We start from the raw sequence: 13746 nt of genomic DNA on the forward strand, positions 1-13746 counted from the left end.
TCTGACTTTGATCTTTTCTGAGAACGAGCATGTTACGCGGAATGCAAACGTAAATGTTTTGTACATTTACGGGACATACATTAATGTATTTGCACTGTCACATAGCTTATTTTGGCATGCCTCTTTTCAGCATATTGTGTTGTTGGTATAGAGCCATAATTCTTTAGCCATTTTTTTATGTAATGATACTATACGCCTTGTTTTTTTTAATCTTTTTTTTTTTCATTTGTTCGGGGGATGGGGTGGGCTGTAGGGCAAGATGGAAAAATGTAAAATCACCAAACCCACTTCTCTCTTTTTTTTTATTCCTAACTTGCCATAATGATTTTTAAGAGTCACAGTTACAGACAGTGCATGCACATTACTGGACGTTTGTTAAATATCTGTTATTTTTTAAAAAAAAAAAAAAAAAGCAACCAAAAAAGTAAAAACAAAATACAGGAAAAAAAAAAAACCTAACAAACTAACTTTTCCAAATGCAGAGGTGTAGACTCCGATTGACAGCTTTAAAACCGCAAAGCACCAGGTAACACACAGTATTAACACAATAGAGTTAAAAAAAACAGCCAAAGACTGACACCAAGGACCAAAATCCTGATTTTAACACGTTTCAGCAGAGGTTTGTTCGCGCCGACACCTGGTTATTTATTTTAGCTGTTGTTTCACTCACACGGAACAAATCCGCCTTACTTTCGTGTCGAAGTCATTTATATTCATTTTTTTCAGTAGAGAGAAGAGCACCTATCTTACACTGTGAAATGAGAAGGTGTGAATTAAACTTAATGAACATTTTGCAGCAGTGTTTCATATTATCTGGAGCAATAATAACTAATGTGACGTGAAAACTAAGAACGTCTGTTATCACTTGAGATCGACAACATTGTTTGCAGCTTCTCATGGCACAAGCAGATGTGGTGCTCACTTTAGCTTTAAGAGGTTCGGTTTCATTGATACAGTGTTGATTACGCCGTTGTCATCAGTTCTATTTATTGATTTAAATGAAAAATACCTTATTTTCTTTTCAGATAATCCTCCTTGTCTTTTTTTTTATTCGTTCAAACCTCTTAGTCACAGTCGGAGAACATGAACTTCAACGCACACAAATTCTCTTCACCCCAAACCCCTTGGTGCTACACAGACGCGCGTTACCAATTCTGACCTCAAGGAACAAGTGAAAGCCCATAAAGGTTCTGGGCCATTTTGTCCCCCTCCCTTTTACTTCCTGCTCTCCCCACTCTTTATTTTATCCTAAAGCAAAATTACACATTTGCCTCCTTTGAGGGTTTTAACGCCCCAAACAAGGTGTCTGACACCCCAGATTGCGCCTCTTCAGAAGCAGTGATGAAACAGCCAAGCTGTTTTAACACTTGTGTTTTTTTAAAGTATACAACACGAAACGTGTGTGTTCATCATTAACAGGACAGAACCTGGCTACGAACAGAGGAAAGTAACACGCCACTGCTCAATGATTCCTTGAAAAAGCTCTATTTTTTCTCTCTCTCTTCTTTCTTCTATGTGTGGTTTGCTACTAACTCCTCAGTGGCGGACAAGTCTCACTCTACCTCTACAGCACGATAAGAGCATCAGTTGCTGATACTGGTCTAGTCGAAACCAAATGGGCTCAAGAGAACAGGAAAATAAAACCCAAAGTCAAAGCTCATACAGCTGCAAAACCATATCACTACTTGGTAACAATGCAGACCTCATGAATAAATAAAACATGAATGAATAGAAAGGACGAAAAATGTGGGGAAAATTAACTTTTGTTTCGTTCCTTTATGCCTGTGGCATTCGGAGATTATGTCAAAACTTCGAACAGATTTTAAACAAAGTGTTACTTTTAAAGAGAGGTGTTGTTGTTTCGATGACACAAACTAACTTTTGAAAATGTTTCTCACTTGCTCTTTTCTCTCCTGTGTCCCCTCCACTTTTTCTCCCTTTGTCTTATTGGTTGTAAAGACACGCTAAAGTGCTTGTCACATTGTCAGCTGAGGTAAACCCCTACTATGGGGACATACAAATGTTTAAAAAAAAGGTAAAAAAAAAAATAGTTTAAAAAAAAGACAAAAAAAACACAAAAATACTGAGGCTATGAATTTAGGGCATGCCTGTTTTTCACAATAGGAGGAAATGTTGTTTAAATTTCTAACTCGACACAAAACATCGAGGTGATATGTGGGTCCAACAGTGAACAGCAAAATCAGTAGCATCATTCTGGGTGGTGAGTTGTCGTTAAGGGGCGGGAGTGGGGTTTTTTGCGTTCTCTTGAGAAAAATTTATTGTGAAAAAAAAGAGTTGAAATGATTTGAAGTTGTTGTGCAATACTTATTTGAGACATGAAAACCACAGGTTAGTGGTAGGCTGACGCTGAGCGGTCTGTTCATCGCCCAGGGTCAGTGTCCTCTAGAGAGCTTTCCAGTCTACTATGTCAGAACTGTGGTTTCTTGTTGATTTAATTTCATTTTTTGGTTTCTTTTTTTAATCTTTTTTTGGGCTGTAAACTATGGTCTGTCAGTCTGTGAAACTTTGCAGTATAATTCTGGTATTGTTGTTCTCTTTACTGTGTAATAAATATGTTAATACCTGCCTGGGGGATTGACACTGGTGTTCTTGCTCTGCAGAAGCTCCAAGCACCCATGTACAGATATTCAGATATGCTGCTTCGCACTTAGAAAATCATGGGGTGAAATTATACTACTACCCTGCTGTTAGTTCTGATATATGTTTTCTCACTTCAGAGATGAGTTGATATTAATATGTTATTATTAATGACCTCTGGTATCCCATATTTGACATATGTATATGGCTGCCATGACATTTCTACAATTAACCTCTTAACTAACCTCAGGTTTCTGTCTTACCAGATTGTGTTGGACCTCAAAGAGCCGGGATCAGCTGCTCCTTTTTAAAACCGATGACAGTGAAGCCATAAAGCAGCTTGTCGGCTCCAGAGGCTCTGCCTTTTTTATGACCCCATCCTCCCCAATCGTTATCTGTGTTGAACCACTTTGGACTTGATAAAGCTCAGGGATGAGTTGGGCTGCCGCAATATTCCTGCCACATTCTTATACGTAAAGTTCATTGTGACCTGGTGCTCCTTTCTTTTTTCCCTCCTTTCTCTTTGCTTGTCCTCTCTCACTCTCTCTTATCAAACCAGGCAGAAGCAGACAGCGCCTTGAATTAAGCGCTGTTCTGGCGGGAGCTGCTGGGAGCCGATAACAATACAAAATGGATTTTCTCAAACAGAGAAAAACAGCTGTCTCCATTATTTGAATGCTTCACCTTTCCCCGCTTCATTAATTGGCTCTTTGATCACAGGCAGAGGTGCACGGTGACTGATAAGGAATAGGTTATTAGTAAAGTAGCCTGGAGGACCAGGAGGCGGCCGGCCGTGCCGGGCTGCAGAAGATGAGATAAAGGCATGGTAATGCCACTGTGAGAGAGTGCAGGTGAGTGATAGGGCCTTACTGTATGGCCTCTCGCTCCTGCTCGGCTAACGGATGGTGGGAAAAGGAGCAGCAGCAGGACGAGGTGTGATATCACAGCTAATGCAGGATTGTGATTCAGCTCGTGGGGGATAGAGCGTGGGATTTGCTTCCACAACAGCCTTCCTCCTTAGGTTGTAGATCTCTCTCTCTCTCTCTCTCTTTCACCCACTCTTACAAAATCAAACTGTGTGACAGGAAATTTCCTCTGTGCTTTTCATATCGCCCTGATGTGCGTTAAATGTTAGGCCGTTGATAGCCCCTGAGGAGAAAAAGCTAAAGGAGGGATGAAACACCATGATCCCATATAGTGCTTTTAAAAGATGGGCTTTTTGATGTTGTGCTAAGTTAGATGCAACGCATTGAATCTGATGGAATTTTTCACCGTAAGCCTGTTTATGTGTCCATGAACAAGGGATGATTTGCTACATTTCTCAGCAGAGGAAAGGAGTCTTCTGAACTCACTATCGTCCTTCCCTTTCCTTCCGTATCTCTTAAAGAAATAGGCCTGCGGGGGAAAACAGGGTATTTGTGTGTCGTAATGTGTGAATAAAAAAAATATAGAGTTGATATTAAATTACTCAACACAAGGTTATCTAGTCGCAGCACATGGTTATGCTGCCCTGGGCCACACGTAATCTGCTAATAGTGTTCAGAGCGAATGATATTATTAGGGAACAGGGACCATGTGTCAGACCTCTCTCAGTTTCTCACTCACTGTGAGACTCAGACATAAAAACAGCACTGAGGATAAGAACAGTAGCAGCAGACAAAGACGGACGGCAGGCAGAGATGGATGTTGAGAGTCAAGGAACCAGTCAGGAAAAAAATGACCTTTAATCTAAGTCTCCTGGTCTCTTAGAGGAAATAAAAACTTGTTTGCTCCTGTTTAAATTTACAGTTCACATTTAAAGAGCATTTGAGATAAATTCCTTAAATGTATAATTAAGTTTTCTTTGGGTTTTTATTCCTAAGTGTTTTTTTAAATGCCCTATCCTAGTGTCTTTTCAGCACCGCAGCATTGAATGTATTCATCTGTGGCCTACAGGCCAAGGACAAAAAGTCCATGCAGCTATCAATGTCAAGTAATGGCCTCCATACACTGCTCAGCAGGGGAGGGGCAGAGAAAAATAACAATGCTTCCTTAAGTCCCTGGGGAAAGTGAAAACTCACTGGGAAAATTCAATAGGAGAAAAAAAAGAATCTCATCTTTTTTTCTATTCTCTACCCTCCACCTTCTCCCACCTTTCCTCACCTCCTCCTCTGGTCTCCACTCTAAGCCTGGTATATACTTCTGTATTATCCCTGCAGCAAAATCCAGGCTGCAGTGGTATTTCAGCAATGGTGTCTGTTCTTCAAAAATACTCTAGTGCAGATAGAGTGGAACTTGTTGGAGCCAAAGGATGAGAATTAGAACCAACAGAGATGAATGATGAGGATTGAGCAGCCATTACACTTTGCCATTACATGTGTGTCATAACAGGAATATTTGCTGAGTGTACCATATATCGGGAAATGGAACGGTAACTTAAAAATAATCAATACGACAAAATACAAGATGCATTGGGTTTGAATAATTCTCCATCTGCAGATTTATCTTCTATCCTCTGATGTTGTTCTGTATATTTAATCTTTCTGCCAGCATTATGAATAATAAATAACCAGTTCATTGTTTTGGATGCACATTTCCCTAAAAGGTGCCTACTGCTAATGGGCCAATCAGGAATGTACTATATTATTATTGATATTATTATTGTTGTTGTCATTGTTTTTGTTATTATTTTTATTTTATTTATTTATTTTAATCAGGCATTGGAGGCATATATGTCTCTTTAGAACATTAGCATAATGTTTCTGACGAAATGACACTGTGTGAGCAATATGTCTATTTCATGATGGCAGTGTAGTATTTTTAATATCTTTACATTAGGCACAAAAGGATGCGAAATGTGTACTGTTTCTTGTCGGGTTTTCCGTTTGTTTTTCTCGGCCAATCAGAACCCAGGTAGACGTCAGGTGGTAGGAAGCCGCGGGAAAAGACGGACGAGAACGTAAGGGTGACGCAGTTGTACAGTAGCTGGAAAACCTATTGTACCTGTCGAATTGTATAATTATTTTGATTTCCAACGGTTGTAAGTACTCTAAAAAGAAGAACACACGCTGGGGAAACCTAAATGTGTTATTGTACTCGAGTTCTGTACTGCGTAGGATAACTTCCTCCACGAGTAGTCGTCGTTGAAATTGTCGGACATTTTAGCTAACTTGGTTTGGCTAACGCCGCCGAGCTGCTTTCGAACTGCGCGCCCTTTAAACGTAAGGCGCACACGACATTGGAGAAAACCAAAGCTAAGGAGACGCAGAGGAAGTAAACACCAGCAGAGGGTTCCTTCAAGTGGAGCGAGGGCCGTTCATTAAATTTACCACACGTATGGAGGGAGGGAAGTGAGGAGCCGAGCACCTGCTGCAGCTGCTGCACCTGCCTGCCAATCAGACCCGTGAGTGTGTGTTTTATTTTTTTCTGCTCACTGAACTAAAACAGCCGCCGTAGCTTCCGGCCACATTGTTTACAAGTAACGAATGAGGTCTGTGACGTTTCCTACTGTGGATATATCTACAGTATATATATTATTTAGGGCCAGCGTCAGTATTTAAAAAAACTCATTAATTAGGCCTTGTTTCAATTTCGTTCGTTCTATAGGAAATTATAATTTGTTAACACTGAAATATAACAATTTGTAATATATGTTTTTGCCTATAAGTAATGGTAAATTGTTTTTCGTTGATTTTTCTCACTTTTTTTCTCGCCCCCCGCTTAATAGTTTTGTCTAGTCTGGTTTGTGTGGTAATTCTATCATTGTTGTTGTTTATTTGTTCAAAATATTACTGTAGTGTTATATAAATTTAAAAACGTGAGATTTAAAAAAAAACTCTTTTAATCCTGAGTTTAAACTTTAAGTGGGGGCACATAAGTATTTGTTGGGGGAACATGGGGGCAGCAAGGCAAATTAATTTCAATGCTTTAATTCTCCCAGGGTGTATTTCTAAAATCTATTTTTTGTATAAATCTACAATTTGTGGTTGTGTTGTTGTTACTAGTTGTGTTGGTAATGCTGTTTAAAGTTAAGTTTCTGAGAAATGTGTTGTATGTCAACGTTTGGAGACTTGACGGTAGTCTTATTAAAATGCTGTGGTTGGATTGCCAATAATGCAGGGGTTCCATTGTGTTAAAAATTGACATAGTGTCGACCAAAAGCATAAAAGAAATAGTCTTTAGACATTCAAAGGCAAATCCGATAGTTTATACTATCGGTAAAGAACTCAGGAAACGGGCGTTACATACCCTCGTGCAGTGGTTCCGCTTCTGTCTGTCAAGAGTGACTGAGTTTATACTGAGAGATGAAGAAATAAGCATGAATGTGTGTGATGAAACTGGGCTCACCACCAAGGCAACTCCACACACTGGTACATCGTCCGGTCGGACCAGGAAATGCCAAAAGCAACTGGAGCACTCCTGATGAAAATTATAGTTTATTCATGTGTATCCTACCTGGCTCCACTTCCATCCACACATCCCTAGTCCTTCGTCTCCCCCATCACTCCTTATCCAATGCATTCAACCCCCCGGCTTCTCCAGCTGTTGTGCACCTGGATGCCAACTAGGGAGAGGAATGGGAGTACGTGCCATCCATCTCTCTCAGGGGGCATGACAGGTATAGGTCTGTGTGTGTGTTTGTATATTCAACAGTGTTGAAACAGAGAACAAGTTTAACATTTGTTCTCTTAGCTTTGTAGTTTATTGAAAATATTGTTTCCAAACTAAGGAAAGTAATTACTGTGTTTTTGTAAGTAGACGTTTTGCTCATTGTTGTTGTGTAAAGGATTGGAGCTGCTCAAACGTCCTTTGTTTTCATGCAAAACGCCTGGCATGGTCCTGCTAAAAAATATGAAGTCCATCAGAAAATGGCATTGCCTTGATAGGATTATGTCTTTGTAAAATCCAGTACTAGCCTCTACAGTGATGGTCCCCTCACATGTTAGCAAATCCCTGCAATTGCTGTTCTTGAACCGCCATACCATCACTGATGCTGCCTGTTCCAGAGATCCAGTCTGAAATGGCCAAAGACAATGGTCTTTTTTATGTTTGCTCTTATTGTTATAGAGGAAAACATATATTATTCATGACATGACAACTTCAAGGGAAACTATTAAAACATTTATAGTTGTGCTCTTTGCAAAACTTTCCCTGTGGAGATAAGTTTTTAATTATATATCAGTTAGTGGAAAAATCAAATGTGACACAAGATGTGTCAAAACAGGATCTGGATTCAAAGGTTGTTGTTTTTTTTATCAGTAAACACAGTTTATCACAGTTAATATTTCATGGTAAATGTCACATTTTCCCAGTACTTAAATGGAGATTAGCTGAGATATTTAGCTCAGACTTAGGTGGGAGTTCTTTGGTGCCCCACGGCACAGAAATGTGATTGGTGCCAAAGGGAGGGAAGATTGGTGAAGAATATTCTGTGTTCATTTGTCATGGGACTGAGGCAGACAGTATGTGATCAGTGTCTGGTGCAGGAAATGGCAGACTCCTTATGGATATAAAGACAGACACAATCAACTACAGATAAACTAGCTGCACATATACAGAAGTTATACAGACCAGAATCAAATGCAGGTTGAATGTATAGGGAAATAATTATTAATAGAACAGATGTGTGATTGACGTATTAATGTTGTTTGTATGATTCGACCATATGTACAGTAAGCAGGACCGACTGATGAAGTATTTGAGATTAATGCAAACTGTATTCAAAACCTTAGTTTTGGTCACAAAGCTTCCATGTGTTTTTCTTTTTTTTTTTTTACTGCTGTGCATTTCCGGATTCCTTTGGTTTAAATAGAAAATTACAGGGCTGTACAGGCCATGATTCCCACAGACCTGTGCTATTTTTGTCCATAGAAAAAGCTCCAACAACTAGCTTTCAAAAATGTTCAACCACCTCCAAGTACCAAATTCAGCCACAATATTAATTTACCATGTGGACAGGAAGGAATTTGGTAAATATGCCAAAATAAGTCACGGTTAACGAAAGGATCGTTAGGATCTTATTGATATTTATTTATTCATGTTAGTTTATCTGCTTCTTGATGCGGATAGCTTTTCTTTTACTGCCACAGATTCTACTCAGGTCTTGCAAAATTTTCCAAATTCTGATGATGCTAATGAATTGAATGACATTATAATAAAAACAGTTGACAAAAACAGTTTTGTCATATTAAACATGTACCTGTTTTGTAATTACTAAATCCTCTGAGTGTCTTTCTCATCTGGCTTCTCTTTACCTAACACTAATTCACTATTCCAATTATTTATCAAAACAGGACTGAGTGGCGTTGTTTTTTTTAAGAAAATTAAAGTGCATTTTTATTTTACTGCAATTAGAGTAAACACACCGACTACAGAGAGGCTCATCTAATTACCAGTTGGTAAACAAAAACAAACAAAATCAAAAAGATAGGAAGACTGTAATTAAGTTAATGTTTGACATTTATTTACATAGATTTTTTTCAATACCTCATGTCAACTGTGTTGATCTCTAATTTTTGCCCCATCCCTCCTTTCTCTTTATCATGCAAAGGTTAAATTGGTTTGGGAGCAGACCATCATAAAACCATTTATCCCACATGTTTTCTCTCAGTGTATTTTATTTTCCCTCGACGTCTCAGATTTATCTTTCCCTGCTGCTCATTTTTCACCCATGTCCTTAGACATCTTGTATTTATCATTTCATCTGTTGACTTCTCGTCTACGATCACTCTTTGTCTAATGACATCTTGCATTTATCAACTCATCCTTTACCGCTCCAAGATGTTGAAGTCATTTATCCTATTTTATATCATTACTCTCTCTTTCTTTCTCTCCCTCTGATCTACAACAAATATTTGACCAACTTGATCCATGCTGTTATACTCGGTGCTGTATGTGACTCGGCGTCATTAGACATGTATGTCTGACATGATACATTGGCTCTGTCTAATTATAGAGACGTTATATAAATATTTACATATGACCAATCTGTCTTCTATCGTCCGGGTACCACATGTTTGATTTATTAACATTCAGTAAGTAAATCAGTCAGTAAATCTGTCCGCAGGCTGGGTTTTAGAGACACGATGCATTACAATAAACAATAGAATGTTCAGTGTCACGGACACTACTTGAAATGAATTAATTAGAGGTTAAACAGCTCACTGCTGCTGTAATAGGCTCTCGATGCCATGAAATGATTGAAAACCAAGAAAATAAAATGTATTTTGTAAATGGTAAAACAAATTGATTAACTGTCAATACACTGGCCTGAAGTGACCCTACTGCAGAACTTTAAAAACTGAACTGAAAGTTAAAATAAAGTCCAATAGCAGCATTTGCTGTGTATGTTTACTCATTTCGCTGGGGTATAATGAGCCAGAATTGCATGTTTTTGGATTTACTCACTGACTAACATTTTGAATAATGTATAGGATCTTTTAACATGTTGTGGCAGTGCACTAAAAGTAAAAAAAAATATTTTAGACCTTTTATTTATTTATTTATTAGTATTTGTTATTATGACTAGTATTAACTTTCTATTTAATTTAATATAATTTATATTTATTTATATACACAGGTTTTATTTTTAATAGAATTAGCATATTTTGCCTTTTGTTTTAAAGAGGTTTTAGAAATGCCCTACATTGATGTTTTACTTTACATGTGTTTATTCTTTGTAATATTTTAAGAATATACTTTTAATTAGTAAATAAAATCAAATTATTACATTAACTTTGGATGTATAATAATTTTAGAGTTATTAAATTAAAGATAGGAAGTTGTGGTTCCATAGTCAGAGTGTATAACAGGTATCAGAAAACCATTTTTTAGTTACTTTAGTTATAAATCCTTTACAGAGTTGCAGACCTAATAGTTTATAAATTATTTTAAAAATGTACCCGAAAATACGTATTGCCCTGCGGGAGGACGTGGTTGATTCAGCTCTGAATAAAATCATATCTGACCTGATTTGGACCAGAGGGATTTAAATCCTAAACTGAGCCAAAGCCAAAGAGTCGGGCTAATCGGGTTTGGGCTGAGAGTCAGAGCTCTAGAATAGCAACCCCTGGATCCAAAGCCATCTGTTACCAGTGTGGGTGGCTCTGTGGAAACGGTGGAACTGCAAGGTTAGTTATAATAAACTACTGATACACAATTACGCTGCCGTAACATGTAATGGGCCACGTTTAAAGAACTCCCACGTGATGTTCAACATGACTTGTGGCCAGGGAGTGGTTAATTCATGGTTAGTCTGAAGCCACTCCTAGCCACGGCCTAAAGAAGTCTATGTGGGAATGTACCCTCCCAGAAACACTGCATTTGAATCACTTAACCATCTTCAACATTCATCTTGTTCCCGTCGGTATCTTTTCAGACAAATGTTTCCAATAGTAACTACACTGACAAGATTTCATTTAATCACCAAAACCTGCGTCCCATAAATGCTGGAGATTTTATTCTGATCTAGTTCAGCTTTCATACTTTATGTGTGACATTTATGTGAGCTCTGAGGTGACTTGTCGTCTGTGCACTGTCGTCTTCATGTGCTTTGCATGAGTTCTTCTTGCAGCTGCACGCAGGGGAAGAGAAAGTACAGTAAAAACACATTAAGCAGTTCACTTGGAAACTCACTTGAGGGCTGCAATGTTTCCTAATGCTCTCATTTTTACTGTGAACAAATGTGTGTGTGTGGCTGTGTATGTGTGTAACTGTGTGTTTATGCACGAGCCTGCAGGCCTGCTGCTGCTTGCTCCACGGCCATCTGGTATCTGGTCAGTCTAGTGAGCCTCTGGAGGGCACCTGGACAGCAGCTTGCTCACCTGGCTGTTCTGGCCCCTGCCAACCATCACACCTGGCCTGGCGAGCACACAGGGAGAGGGAACAGATTGCACAGTGCACTCAAACGTGGTCTTAATTTTCTGCATAAAATAACGCACAGATTCAGGACAGTTGTTACAGAAGTTCTAAATAATTTTTTCATAATTTAAAGATTTTGTATTATATATTAAAATATATATATTTATATTAATAATGACCAGGATGTGATATTCAAACACCACAGGCCAGGGTATGTAGGATTTATTGGGGTAGAAATGAGTGGGATAGACAGTGGACTCCTCACTCCAGTCTACTTTTAAAGAAAGAACCAGTTAGAGGTCACCTCAGTGGTAGTCCCGACAGTCATTTGATATAGTTTTTGGCCTCTCTGATCATCTGACCACCGGACCGATCGAGTGCAATGGTGTTCCACTTTAGGGCAAAAGGAAAGTAACTAAAGTAAAAAGCAGAAATTAGTAAAAGTTATCCCTGTAATCCTTTATATTAATTAAAGTTGGTGGATTAGGATCAGTGGCGCTTTGGCCCAGAGGCAATGTCTCTGTCGTTCGTGTGGAACCCCAAGGTTCACCTCCTGGGCAAGTTCAAATCCTGGTTAGGGCGGTTAATACCTTCCAGTGGACTCACCACCCACAGGAAGGTTTAGGAGGGTTGGTATGGTGCAATGTGATTTGGGTGGTGACTGCTGCCCTCGCGACCTGGTAACAGATAAGCGGATGAAAATGGATGGATGGATTAGGATCACCAGGAATTTGAAAAAAAAAATCATTTAAGAAATAGCTCTTAAGTCACATTTCAAATGTGCATAAAAAATGTTTTATGCTGCTGTTTGTAGTTCCAGTTCCAGGGCACATAAGCCTCGTGCCTTAGAGAAATCTGTTCTTTACAAACACCAACAAAGCATCCAGTAGAAACAGAAGCCATTGTCATCAAAGTTTCCAAAATGAGTTATGTTGACTTGACAAATGTGCCAACAGTCTGTGCCAGTCTGTGCCAGCCCATCCATTTAGCATATGATAGCCCATCCTTCCTGCAGGTTGTCCTCTGCCATCATTTACTCTCTACTCTCCCTGCAAGAAGGATGCTCTTTGTCCTCACACACACACTCACCCTCCTCATGCCACAGACGCAGAGGAACAGACACCTGCAGAGTGTTTGTCACCTCTTCTGCTGGCATCTGTGACCGCTCGGCATTGTGGGATATTTGGCCATCTGTTGTAGACGAAGCTGGATTTGAAGGGGACAAACGGGCACAGTGCATCACGCTGCTCTTCTTTGTTGGTCTGAGTTGTTGTGAAGTGTTGTTCTCATATTTTTGTTGTTTCACTCCTACTGGCATCAATTAGCAACGCTATTAAAGCAACAGGGAAAAGGTAAACAAAATTTTACATTAAGCAACAAATGCAACTGCGCGGCTGTGACAGTGTTAAAAGTAATTGGGGCTTGAGGGCATTAGTGCCTTTTCTCGGCAAATTCAACATATGCTAATTACACAAAAGCAATGTCCCGTACAGAATGTTTTGGACTCATTAAAACCGAATGCAAATGGTAGTCTTTTTGTCAGATTGAACCCTGTCCTAATTATCTTGGAAATGTTTACCCTTCTTCGCAGGCAGACGGCATATAAATGCTTGATTGACGTGGCAGCGGCTGCAAAGTTTCATCAATTATCCTGGCAAGGTCACGTTGGCTGCCTCTTAATTCATAGCAGGTCCTTGTCATTCTCACCACTGAATCACCCTGTTTCTCCTTCTCGGCTGCTGCGAGCTTTGCATTTATAATTCCATTCATATAATCAGCAAATTGGAACTATTAAAAGTTCTGTGGCATTTAGAATGTTGCGTGAACTAAATACTCTTTCAGTAAAAGAAATTTCAGATGCCAGGAAATTTGTGTTAATCATACAGTAGTTCCCAATACTCTCTTTGACCCACTGTTAAATATACTGAACTCAGTTGAACTCAATAAGGCAAAATATAAAGATGAAACTGCTGTTGTCTGAAAATTTTCAATATGTAATTACAAAATGCTTTCTAGAATAGTCAAACCTGACCCTTATACAAAATTGGTGTGGAGATATAATAATGCTTGGTTGTTTGGTTTTTTTAAAATTAACTTTAGAAGCTGTTGCTTTAGGTTTGTATTATTGGTTTGTGGTGTTTTAGAAGCAAAACAGTTTACCCAGTTATACATGCATGCATCATGATACCTGCAAAGAAAGGTCACTTATATTACTGTGCTGTGTATAATGTGTATAATGGATAATACTACAAGAAAACCAAATTCTAGAATTGCTCCAGATGAAAAGTACGTTTTTTTATTAACCTGGAG

The 13746-nt window shown here is 38.9% G+C and overlaps 1 protein-coding gene across 1 annotated transcript in view; it reads left to right on the forward strand.

Moving 5' to 3' along the window:
• Nucleotides 1-5852: 5852 nt before the first annotated feature.
• The window catches only part of LOC103394455 (ras-related protein Rab-5A), a 24044-nt gene continuing 16150 nt past the window's right edge, over nucleotides 5853-13746 (forward strand). The window contains exon 1 of the mRNA XM_017041196.2: nucleotides 5853-5980. The gene's annotated coding sequence lies outside the window, so the exon portion shown is untranslated. The remainder of the gene's footprint in view (nucleotides 5981-13746) is intronic.

Source organism: Cynoglossus semilaevis, chromosome 18, assembly GCF_000523025.1.
Source record: "Cynoglossus semilaevis isolate Cse_v1.0 chromosome 18, Cse_v1.0, whole genome shotgun sequence".
Classification (NCBI taxonomy): domain Eukaryota; kingdom Metazoa; phylum Chordata; class Actinopteri; order Pleuronectiformes; family Cynoglossidae; genus Cynoglossus; species Cynoglossus semilaevis.